Source organism: Esox lucius, chromosome 17 (genome assembly GCF_011004845.1).
Source record: "Esox lucius isolate fEsoLuc1 chromosome 17, fEsoLuc1.pri, whole genome shotgun sequence".
Taxonomy (NCBI): Eukaryota; Metazoa; Chordata; class Actinopteri; order Esociformes; family Esocidae; genus Esox; species Esox lucius.
In genome coordinates, this window is record NC_047585.1 from 21,255,791 (window position 1) to 21,268,989 (window position 13,199).

The window sequence follows — 13,199 nt, forward strand, 5'->3', positions numbered from 1 at the left end:
TTCTTGATCATTTTACTTTACAGCAGTATTTAACTCTGGACCTTGAAGTCAGTTCCAACTTATCAGGGACTAGATATGGGGCCCAGAAATGTTAAGGTAACCTTCCCCATATTTGTGACACAATTCTGTCACAGAGCTCTACAATTTCTATAACCTCCTGATGCCCAGAAATTGTCTTAAGGGGGTAAATACATACGCAATCAATTATTTTCTGTTTAGGATGTGTAATTCATTTTGCAGAATTTATATTTCACTTTGACATTGTAATAGTGTAATTTGTATTGAGCACTGGCAAAAACATTTTTAATTACGTAGCACAGTATGACTTAAGCTTTCCACAATTTCTCTTTTCAGAGACATGTCAGTTGCTGAAGAAATTATGTTGACACCACACACAATTCAAACATTTGTCATAAGCATCCAATATCTGTAGAATACACATATACATAAAGGTATTTATTTAGTTTTATTATTTTACACATTGTAGAATAATAGTGGAAACAGCAAAACTATAAAATAACACATATGGAATCATGTTGAAACCAATAAAATGTCAAACAAATCAAAATTCAAGTATATTCTGTGAATCGTGTTCTACTAGGCATACAGATATATCACAGAAAGGTTAAGAACATGAAATGTACTAGCAAAACCTTTGTGATTTTTTTTCACGTAACAAGGTTTATTTAAAATATTTTCACACCATCTGGCCTGGAAAAAGACAACAGGAGCATTATTAACAGCGTTTACTCTTCCTAAACAAATGCTATTCAAAATGCTGTGAGTCACGACACATTTCTGTGATTGCAGCTAATTCACAAAACACTGTAGGCTTTGACCAAGACATAAGGTCACATGTAGTGAGCATGTGAACGTTACATTTTCACCCTGGTGGAGTGCCAACAGTGCAACTAGCAACTTGTTCTCTGTTGCTCTTCTGCAGCCCCAGTAGGAGGCGGTCCATGACATCTGGAGATTGTAAGACAGGGAGGGATCTAGACAGCTCACAATGTTAGCAATCACATAATGTGAACACACAGGTCACAAACTTTAAGATTATAAGATTATGCAGACATTTGCATAATCTAAGTTTCCCTACCACAAGATTGCAATAATGGTGTAACAAATGGCCAGTTTAGTTTCTGTGATGTCATATCAGCTCTGTCCAATTCCACAGCCAACCAGTAGCTGGCCAGAGGACTCTCCTCCATTGTGACATCACAAACTCAGCTGGCTGTACTGTCAGCCAACACATTTCGTTCCATGGTTGGGACACTGACAGCTCTATTGTACTTTTCCTCTAACAGAAATGAAAACTACATCTAAACTGGACTCTAACTTGACCCAATCTATGAGGAATTTGGGAAAGACAAGCATATGGATGAGCATCTTTCCTGTCCAAACATGGAGAAACTGGAAGGATAGCACAGAACCACAGGGCGCAGATCCCATGCTAATGTAATTCAGAGACAGCTCAGGTAAGCTGGAGAGCAGGAGAGAGGTACAGTAATCAGTGTTTTGTCTTCCTAAAAACCTCAGGCCAATAGGCCCTATTGTTCTGGAATGGTCCTGAAACAAAAAAAAATATGTATTTGTGAAAGTGATAACTAATTGTTGTGACTTTTGGGTTTTACTTATAATTCTCATTTTGCATAATATTGCAAACATTTTAAGATGTGGTTGAAAACTATGAAATCCATGTAATCCCAGATATGGTTTTGGTTACCTGTATGTGCCTGGTAGAGTGTCGAGTTTAAGCCACTTCTGCCAGACGTCCTCTGTTTTTCAGACAACCAGCTGGCGTGTTGTGTCAGGGGGATAAACAAAAAACAAGTAAGAGCTAATAAAATATTCAGATATTACTTTTTACATAAAAAAAGGGTTAGGCACAAACTTAAGCTCAACAAAGTCCTGGGCCTTTGTTATGTTTTAGGTTAAGGACTGAAGGGAACAGTGAGTAAGGCACGATAAAGGCCAATATACCACGGCTAAGATCTGTACTTAGTGCAACACATCACTGAGTGACCGGACTCAGCACCTAGCCGTGGTATATTGGTAATTTATCACAAAACCCTGAGATGCCTTAATGTTCTTATAAATCAGTTACCAATGGGATAAGATGATATGATGTCATATCCATGGAATACGGTGTCAAATACCATAAATACCATAGATCAGCCAGTCAGGATTTAAACTATACGGTTCATAACCCACAAGAACCAATTAAGGCAGGAGCCTAGTATCTTCCTTTATGATTGGACTGCATTCTCAACAAACCCAATGAGTGTTCTTTCATTTTATAGAACTTGACATGGGTCAGTAAAACATTATTCTTGAACAGGCAACCTCATGCCACATATTTTGGGCACCACTTCATTTCAAAGCAGGTTAATCAAAGCCATAAATATATCACTTGAATGAGAGTAGCGGTGGTTAAGACAGGAAAAAGATTAAGAAACATGGGTTTATATTGGTTATGTATGGATAAAACAATGTGTTTGGAAGTCCCCAATGCTGTGGTTACCCCTATCTGTCCGACAGTAGCTGTCCGGAAAACAAATATGTATTCAACTTGATAGCAGATGTTTTTCTGGGATATTATGCATTCATTTATGAGAGGAGAGGTAGTGGGGGAAACTGGGTTTAGGATTGAGAGGTTTACAACGTGTGTTATCATACCTGCTTAAATGAAGTATTTCCATTCCTGAGAACCAAAATTGTATGCAGGACCAAGTGATGATTTCTTTGCTACCACAGTTTATTTAACTCAGATAGACAGCTCATATTAGGGATAACAGTCTTCACACTGAGAAATCAAAGAATGAGCAAATAAACTAGCTTTAAGATCAATGAAGATCTACTTTGTAATAATTCACACTAACAAATCTACCCTGAATTGATCTCATATTGCAGACGTCAGAATGATGAAACAATGTGTCAATGTCAAAATACTTGCAGTTCACTATATTGTAGCGTTGCAGAGTTTGATTGCTACCTTGCATGAACAAACATCACTGCAATACCACAAATAGATTGAGCAAAAATTAAGCATCAGCAGTTTGATAGCATTAGCTTTCAGGAACATTCTACAATGTTTGTTAAAACTTTAACAAAATAACTATATCATATACACTCACCTAAAGGATTATTAGGAACACCTGTTCAATTTCTCATGAATGCCAATCACATGGCAGTTGCTTCAATGCATTTAGCAACTTTGACTGAAATAACCACTTGTTACAACCGAGGTATTTCTAAGAACTGCCTTAATTCTACGTGGCATTGATTCAACAAGGTGCTGAAAGAGGATGGGTAAGGTAGCCATGAGAGGACATGGCTATACATTTATGAATGTGACAGACATTGACAGTTCAACAAAAACGGGCGCATACAAAGACACAGCCAGTTACTATTCCCCTGACCTCACTAGCTAGTTTGCCTATGAACGTGCAGGACGTAGCTTCTCTGCTCTGATGCTCATGCGATAGTATACGGAGCTCTGCTCGTCATTTTATTTCTGCCAGCGGGCTGTCTCGGGACATTTTATTTCGCTTCTCCATTGTTGAAGTCAGCTGTTGTGGTTCTGCAAAGTTAGCTGTTTTTGTGGTTCTGCGCTGCTAGCATTAGTATATTCATTGAACTCTGCGCTGTGTTGTGTGTAATGTTTGATCAAATTGCTTATGTTAAATTTGTATTTTGTATTTCCTTTCCTCTTGTAGGCCCGTCGCTAGTAGAAGTGATTGAGAGGGCAGTAAAAAATAGAGAGGGGGTATTTTTTTGCTACTTTATTGTAGGGTATTTATCCCTTTGACGCAATTACACCAGTGTGATCAGGCTAGAGCGGTCCCTTAGACCGCGCTTTTATTTACTCACATTTAGCTCAAACAGTGTTTATAACTTTATTTCCCCATTGTAATTGTCTGAAGATCTACACTATGATATTAACGAGGTAACAAGCGTTCTAATCGGGACAAGAAGGTTTACTAATGTACCAACAGGCAGCCAACACAAGCGGTCATATATTTCTAAAATAAATATAATATGTCTGACACAAAAAGAAAGGCCATTAGTGACTAGAACATCTTACCATATCCCGGGAGAGCTGACAACCAGTCAAAAGCATTTTGTAAAAACTTCATAGAAGTTACTTTACCAGTTTTTGGGTGCTGCTATGTTTATAAAGCAAAAAGAAAGAAAGGTGATTAGATGAGTATAACTCCGGATGATTATTTACATTTGCTCCTTGGACAGATTTTCCATACTGAGAAAACTATAATTTGGCCCTCCCCAATATATCACTTTAAACATATGTCATTTCAATAATATTTATAACACGCAAAGAAAGCACTTGATTATAGCATGCTGATTATAGATCCTTATAGCGTGTTTTTAAGTTTCAAAAGATTGCGACCGCCGCACATTGGCTCACAATGTTTCGGTCCAGTCCTCAGCAGTAGCACATCATACAGGTAATATAACTACAGTGGGTGTGTGGGAATCTGAGGGACTGTGTTGTTGGTGGCTGACTATCAGTAACTACATCAAACAGATATATGTTAGACATTTCTTTACTTCTACCACTCAATACCAATAGGACACATTCATAACCATCAACTTAATTTTTGCTGCATTAAATTACAGGTCACACTGTTAGCTAACACCAGTGTTTGCAGCTGTTTGAATTTGTATAAATGCAATTTATGTAGTGTTCTTTACCTGGCAAGGTGACTGTTCATGTCAAGAAAATACAACTGAGGTGGCTTGCCCCCTCGTGGAGCTGGGCCTGTACTCTTGACACTTTAGCAGAGCAGATCTTGCACTCTACTTTTGTCATTGCTCAACGTCTTCCCGCTCTACCAATCTGAATTCTATATTATATACTTATCAGTCAAGAGGCCACACAACCATCGAGTTTCACTTTGTTTCCATGACGTGGTATTGGCGATTGATATTGGCATATTTCTATATGAGTACGAGTACAAGTACATTAGCCCAGGCCCGATACTGGTATCGGTGCATCCCTAGTTTCCTCCTTTGTGATGCTTTTCCAGGTCTTTACTGCAGCTGTCTTCAGTTATTTGTTTGTGGGTCTCTCTGCCTTAAGTTTTGTCTTTAGCAAGTGAAATGCATGCTTGATCGGGCTGAGATCAGGTGATTGACTCAGCCATTGCAGAATATTCACTTCTTTGCCTTTAAAAACTCCTGGATTGATTTCGCAGTATGATTTGGGTCATTGTCAATCTGTAAAGTGAAGAGCCATCCTATCAACTTTGCTGAATTTGGCTGAATCTGATCAGACAATATATCCCTATACACGTCAGAATTCATCCTGCTGCTTCTGTCTTTTGTCACATCATCAATAAACACTAGTGACCCAGTGCCATTTGAATCTTTGTTTCATCTGTCCAAAAATGCAGTTCCAGAACTGGGCCGGCATTTTTAGATGTGTTTTGGCAAAGTCTAATGTGGCCTTTCTATTCTTGAGACGTATGAATGGTTTGCACCTTGTGATGAACCCTGTATTTGCAGAATGTACTAATCTGTTGATTTGGCTGCTCCTAATGTTCCTGTTTTCTCTCTGCCTGGATGTATTTTTTTGTAGCCTAAGGATGGCCTGTTTCACTTGTATTGAGAGCTCCTTTGACCGCATGTTGTGGGTTCTCAGCAAAAGCAAAAGACCACATCTGTCCATAAAACACCTTTTGAGTCAATTGTCCAATTCCGTTTGGTCCCTTGAAGAGGAGGGAGTTTTATATTAAATAACTGTAATTCCTAAACCCTTCCTCCAATTTGGATGTGAATACCCTCAGATTAAAGCTGAGACTGCAACTGTAAGCGCATATTTATTATTTAACTGTAACTTGAATATATATTTTGATGAACAGCCAAAATAACAAAACTTGTGTAAGTGCAAATAAAAGAGAGTGTATGTGTGTATATATACACTCACCTAAAGGATTATTAGGAACACCTGTTCAATTTCTCATTAATGCAATTATCTAATCGACCAATCACATGGCAGTTGCTTCAATGCATTTAGGGGTGTTGCATGGTTGTTGGTGCCAGACGGGCCGGTCTGAGTATTTCACAATCTGCTCAGTTACTGGGATTTTCACACACAACCATTTCTAGGGTTTACAAAGAATGGTGTGAAAAGGGAAAAACATCCAGTATGCGGCAGTCCTGTGGGCGAAAATGCCTTGTTGATGCTAGAGGTCAGAGGAGAATGGGCCGACTGATTCAAGCTGATAGAAGAGCAACTTTGACTGAAATAACCACTCGTTACAACCAAGGTATGCAGCAAAGCATTTGTGAAGCCACAACACGCACAACCTTGAGGCGGATGGGCTACAACAGCAGAAGACCCCACCATGTACCACTCATCTCCACTCCACAATTTGCACAAGCTCACCAAAATTGGGCAGTTGAAGACTGGAAGAATGTTGCCTGGTCTGATGAGTCTCGATTTCTGTTGAGACATTCAGATGGTAGAGTCAGAATTTGGCGTAAACAGAATGAGAACATGGATCCATCATGCCTTGTTACCACTGTGCAGGCTGGTGATGGTGGTGTAATGGTGTGGGGGATGTTTTCTTGGCACACTTTAGGCCCCTTAGTGCCAATTGGGCATCGTTTAAATGCCACGGCCTACCTGAGCTGCAAGATGCTATCCTATAAATATGGGCCAACATTTCTAAAGAATGCTTTCAGCACCATGTTGAATCAATGCCATGTAGAATTAAGGCAGTTCTGAAGGCGAAAGGGGGTCAAACACAGTATTAGTATGGTGTTCCTAATAATCCTTTAGGTGAGTGTATGCCGAACAGCCATAACTTTATGACCACCTGCCTAATATTGTGTTGGCCCCATTTTTGCCGCCAAAACATCCCTGACCCATCAAGGCATGGACTCCACTAGATCTCTGAAGGTGTGCTGTGCTATCTGGCCCCAAGACGTTAGTAGCAGATCCTTTAATTCCTGTAAGTTGCGAGATGGGGCCTCCATGGATCTGCTTCTCTCCCAATGTGCATCAATGAGCCTTGGCCACCCATGATCCTGTCGCCTGTTCACTGCTTTTCCTTCATTGGACCACTTTTGATAGGTACTGACCACTGCAGCCCTGGAAGATCCCACAAGGGCTGCAGTTTTGGTGATGCTCTGACCCAGCCGTCTAGCCATCACAATTTGTCCCTTGTCAATGTCGATCAGATCCTTACATTTGCCCATTTTTCCTTCTTCTAACACATCATCTTTGAGGACAGAATGTTCACTTGCTGCCTAATATATCCCACCCATTGACAGGTGCCATGATAACGAGATTATCCGTGTTATTTACTTCACCTGTCAGTGGTCATAATGTTATGGCTGATCGGTGTATCAGTGTTATTCACTTCACCTGTCAATGGTCATAATGTTATGGCTGATCAGTGTACATAATATATTAGATAGATCTGGCTAAATTAAGAGACCACTGGAAAATTATCAGTTTCTCTGGTTTTACTATTTATAGTTATGTGTTTGAGTACAATGAACAGTTTTGTTTTATTTTATAAACTACTGACACCATTATTCCAAAGTTCCAAATAAAAAGATTGTCATTTAGCGTATTTATTTGTAGGAAATAACAGCTTGTCAAAATAACAAAAATATGCATTGTTTTCAGACCTCAAATAATGCAAAGAAAACAAATTCATATTCAGTTTTTAACAACAAAATACTAATGTTTTAACATAGGAAGAGTTCAGAAATCAATATTTGGTGGAATAACCCTGATTTTTAATCACAGCTCTCCACCTGTCTGTCATATTGCAGTTGGGTGACTATGTCATGCTTGGCACAAAAATTCAAGTTGCTTGGCTTTGTTTGATGGCTTGCGACCATCCATCTTCCTCTTGATCAAATTCCAGAGGTTGTCAATGGGGTTCAGGTCTGGAGATTTAGCTGCCATGACAGGGTCTTGATCTGGTGGTCCTCCATCCACACCTTGATTGACCTGGCTGTGTGGCATGGAGCATTGTCCTGCTGGAAAAACCAATTCTCAGAGTTGGGGAACATTGTCAGAGCAGAAGGAAGCAGGTGTTCTTCCAGGATAACCTTGTACTTGGCTTGATTAATGTGTCCTTCACAAAGAAATCTGTCTTATTCCAGCCTTGCTGAAGCAGCCCCAGATGATCACTGATCCTCAACCAAATTTCACAGTGGGTGCGAGACACTGTGGCTTGTAGGCCTCTCCAGGTCTCTGTCTAACCATTAGACGACCAGGTGTTAGGCAAAGCTGAAAATTTGACTAGTCAGAGAAGATGACCTCACTCAATTCCTCTACGGTCAGATCCTTATGGTCTTTGGCAAACTTCAGCCTGGCTCTTCTTTGCTTCCCATTGATGAAGGGCTTTTTTCTAGATTTGCACAATTACAGCCCTGCACCTAACAGCCTGTTTCGAACCGTCCTCGCCGTGCACTTCACCCCAGCTGCTGTTTGTCATTCTTTTTGTAGGTCACTTGATGTCGTCCTACGGTTGTTGAGTGACATTCGAATGATTTGACGTCATCTCGGTCAGTGGACAGTCGTTTTTGCCCTCAGCTGGTCTGTAGCTTTGTTGACGCAAGCTGACGCACACTGTATCCCTCTGCCAGTAAGGCCAGAATTTAATCCTTCTTTTTCTCACTCAAAGCTTTTCTTTTCAACTCTTGCTGTCATGCTGATTATTATTTATTTATTTTTAATTTAAATTACCTTTGAGGTACTAATTGCACTGTTTTTGAAATCCAGCTGGCAATATTGCAAGATGATAGTGATGACCATAGCAGTGGTTTTATACTTTTCCTTATTAAATTAGATTTGGTTCAGGTAATCACCTAATCAGTACCTCATTAAGTAAAATGAGGTGTGCCTGTGTTGGAATTTAATAGACACTGGAATGGAATGACTGCCATACATGTAGAGATGCTGATTTAAGAAACATTAAGAGGGTTCTCTATATTTTTTCCAGAGCTGTATATGTCACCATATTATTGTTGAGCTTGCCATTTCACACATTATAATGGATAGGCTAAACTAATTACATGACACGTGCATTTATTCATATCTGGTGTCGAGGCTTGACACATACACAAAACACTCCTAAATTAAATGGTCAAGTGTGAATGTGGTTTATTTCTTCTTAAACAATAGGAGGGATTTGTACATTTGAATATCATGTTTTAGCAATTAAGCGTGGGCCATGGATTGCATTATTCAAGTCACAACAGTGACTAAAAGTTTATATGGGTTTATTAAATCCCTAGACACCCAAGTTCCATCAGCAACATCCGAGTCGCTCCGAGCAAGTGCGTAGCAGATAGGGCTGGTTTGAGATCGTTTGAGATACACGGCATGCCTCTCGACTGAACAGGAAGTCTGCTGAATCAAATTGTACATCGGCACATACATCACACAGTTTAATGAACCAACCACACGAACGCGCCCAACGTATCTACAACAAAACTCGTTGTGGAACTTGAAGTCACAAATATATGCTCGAGAGCCACTTCCAGAAGCATTTTGATCGAAAAGAACTACATTTCCCATTCATGATCTGGACTATTGCACACACGGAAGGTGAGTGCTCCTATTTTATACAGCGAGGACGAAATTAAACTGCTACGTTTTTATACTTGTATTGTGTTTTTCTAAATGTACTGATTTGAAAATCACTAGCATTATTGTTATAATTAACAAGAAGGTTTACTTCTGGACGTTCTATATTTAACTTGTGTTTGTATGTGTTATAAGCCTTACCTTGTTCACGCTAGTCGTCCGGTTACCCAGTAAGCAAAATGACGTTAGAAATAAGTATTTCAGAAAAGTTAGGAAACACATACACTATCACATGTTATTAATGTCAAAGGGATTCAATGGGACGTATGATGCGGGTACATTTCAGTTTCGTTTACCTGCCTCTGTGGTAGAAGCGACATTCTTTCCTCAAGCTCTGGGACATGCCTGTCCGAAAGACAGTGGCTACTGAATAAAAAATGTTCTTGCCAAAAAACACTACTTAATACCCTAATGTATAAGATTTATTTGTTTCGTGGTCGTTTGTAGAACCAGTCCGTTCAAGCAATGCACAAGTAGATGACATGCTGTTAGGGCTGTCAGAATGTTCTTAAAACCATATAAGAATATTCGTCCATACAAAATATTCAGAATAATATTCAAAAATTCACATTAAAATGTGCAAAATATTCAGAATAATCTTCAAAAATCCACATTAAAATGTGCAAAAAAAATCTAATTCACAACGCATTGAGGTTGTGCCTATTGTGTCCAGTAGAGGGCAACATTACGCAACATAATTGAAAGACTGGTAAACACCGATAAACACGATAAACAACAACGTGGCACCTTAGACAAATTGTTAAATATAACTCAGTGTCTATGGTGGCACTCTGCTGTGCTATGGGTTTGAAAAAAAGAATAGGCTATAGATTGAATAAAAGTGTATTGCTAAGTTCCACATCACATGGTTTCCAGACCGATGTGGCTTTATTTTTTATGAATCCATCCCCTACTAAACCCAATATTTTCTGTTCCAGGGACAGCATTGCCAGATGGGGTGGTTTCCCTACCAATTGTGCTATTTTTAATGACGATGTGCTGGCTTTTGTGGGGTCTGTGGGTGTATGGACGGCAAACATGGCCGCCCTGTTTGGCGACGTCACCAGACTACCCCTCATGCACACATAAGGCCGCACGTCCACATTTCCCGTGCGAATTCGCCTGCAAACGTGCCGCTTTGCTTGAGATGGCCACTCTATTGGGATGTGCATGACAAATATTTTCGATAGTATTTATGGTTCCTCAACTTTTGTTGTTGAATAGTCAAAGTTGACCCCACCTATTCGTGCCAAAAAATATTTGATTATAAATGTTAATGTTATGCAATAAATTCAATGTCTTATTTAAAAATGTACTTAACAACCTCAATATCATTTCAGTATAAACAATAAAGCTAGATATACTGTCAAATCATTAGTATTTTATAACAAGGGATTTAAGATTATTGCTTTCCATTAATTACAATTACAAATGAACTAAAAACGTTGAATTAGCGTAGAAATTAGACCAATTGTGTAAATTTTTTAGGGCCATAACAACAAAATACTAAATGTATTAGACCATCTAGCTAGCTATTTTTTATATTCAGTCCCTTCAAACTATACTTTCCAAATGAAACTACACTTAATATATAGACTAACAGTCTTTAGTTATATTACAGTCTGCATTAAAGAAACCTACAGATGCATTCAATTTCCAGTGAATAATAAAATATCCTAGGAAGGAAGCTTAATAGGAATGAATTATATAAAATGAATGAACAAAAACCAAACAAAATAATGTAGCATAACAAAAATGTAAAGAATCATTAGGCAATGTCTATGTTATTAAGAAAAATGTGCATGTCCACGTGCTCCGAGAACAGACGAGTAGGCTTATGTAGTCTGTTGACTATCAGGCCCGCAGCTGAGAAAAGCCTTTTAGCCGGGAGCCTACTGATTTTACCGGGATGCACAGGTATGCTTTCGCCAGCTGTGATAATTTCCTGTATTTAGTCATTAGCCAGATTTGTTTAGTCCAGTGTTTCTTAATCCTGGTCCTCGGGACCCAAAAGGTGTGCACGTTTTTGTTTTTGGCCAAGCACTCAGTGTCTGAGTGGGTGAGTGTCTGACTGACTGACTGACTACCCCTTGTTAAATAGTGTAGTGGTTAGAGATGGACTACAGAACAACAGGTCTCGTGTTTGACTCCCATCCCAGTCAAAACAAATTATGCATTAGGATTTGTTCAGGATAGACAAAAACTTCACTGGCTACACAATACTCTCATCTTTTTTCTTGATGAAAAAGTCAGCTATTGTCACCTATATTGATATTTACTTTATCAGTGTCATTCACAAATGGCTTATAAGCTGTTAAAACGGCCAGTGGTAAAAGAGGATTTGTTCAGGACAGACAAAAACTTCGCTGGCTACAACTTTCAGTATCTACGTTATAGGAAGCCTAAAATAAAACAGTTTACCGTTATCATGTGACTATTTATGGTGGATTTTTGAATTATGCATTAGGATTTGTTCAGGATAGACAAAACTTCACTGGCTACACAATACTCTCGTCTTTTCTCTTGATGAAGAAGTCAGCTATTGTCACCTATATTGATACTTACTGTGTCAATGTCATTCACGAATGGCTAATAAGCTGTTAAAATGGCCAGTGGCAAAAGCCATGCAGGTCATAGATGCCAGGGCTCCAAACTGCGACTAAAATGGTCGCATTTGCGACCAAATATATTTATTTGTGAGTGAAATTTTTGCCAAGGTCGCCATTGGCGACAATACAAATTTACTCCCTTTGATTGTAAAATTTGCATCATACGTGCATGTTTTATAACCAGTAGCCTATCGCTTCATTTGTTTTGTTAACGTCATTCATTTGTACATAGTCTGGCCCCCTTCCACTATGGTGAAAACTAAAAATGTTCTTGACTGACCGCCAAACCTCATTGGCCGGTTGAAACCGGTTAACCGATTAGTTTAAAATATGCTCTATTTGAAATAACAGCCATTTCGAGCCGCGCCTGCAATTTCCGCTCTGTTTGCGCCTCTTATATGCTATTGTTTATGGTTTGCAATGAGACATTTTAATTGTTTATTAATAAACAAGTGTTTTCTGTCGGCTGCAAAGATTAGGTTGACGATAGCCAAATGACTTGCTGTCTTTGCAGTAGGCAAGTGAACGCGCAAGGGAGAAATGCACATTTCCTACGGATTAGGCTATATATATATATATAGTTTTTTGGATAGTTCTGTTTAGAAACAGCTTTCTGTAGATAATAGATATTTTTCAAATTTTTCAGGCCTGTGAGGCGAGTAGGCTATGGTTCGGTTCATGATGATATAATCTCCAGTTCATGCGCCGTAGCCTTATGTTGTGATTATTTATTCGTCTGCTATATACATTTTTTATGTATTAAATCCAGGATAGTGGTTAATGAAAAATGTATTAAAATGAAGATACAATTACCACCAACAATTGGGGACTGGATAAACATTGTGCACGAGATCTACACAATGGAAAAACTGTCGTTTTCACTCAAATTGCAGAGGGACACTTTCTATACGATATGGTCCAACTGGACAGAATATGTTAAGCCGATTAGATCA

At 39.0% G+C, this 13,199-nt stretch overlaps 1 protein-coding gene across 3 annotated transcripts in view; it reads left to right on the forward strand.

Moving 5' to 3' along the window:
* Positions 1 to 668: 668 nt before the first annotated feature.
* Positions 669 to 13,199, forward strand: part of fhit (fragile histidine triad diadenosine triphosphatase) — a 343,560-nt gene continuing 331,029 nt past the window's right edge. Inside the window, exon 1 of one of the 3 annotated variants that reach the window (XM_013138295.4) lies at positions 669 to 1,478. The gene's annotated coding sequence lies outside the window, so the exon portion shown is untranslated. Of the gene's footprint in view, positions 1,479 to 9,242; positions 9,599 to 13,199 lie in introns of those variants that run through there. The other 2 variants (XM_013138296.3, XM_013138294.3) reach the window with 2 other exon arrangements.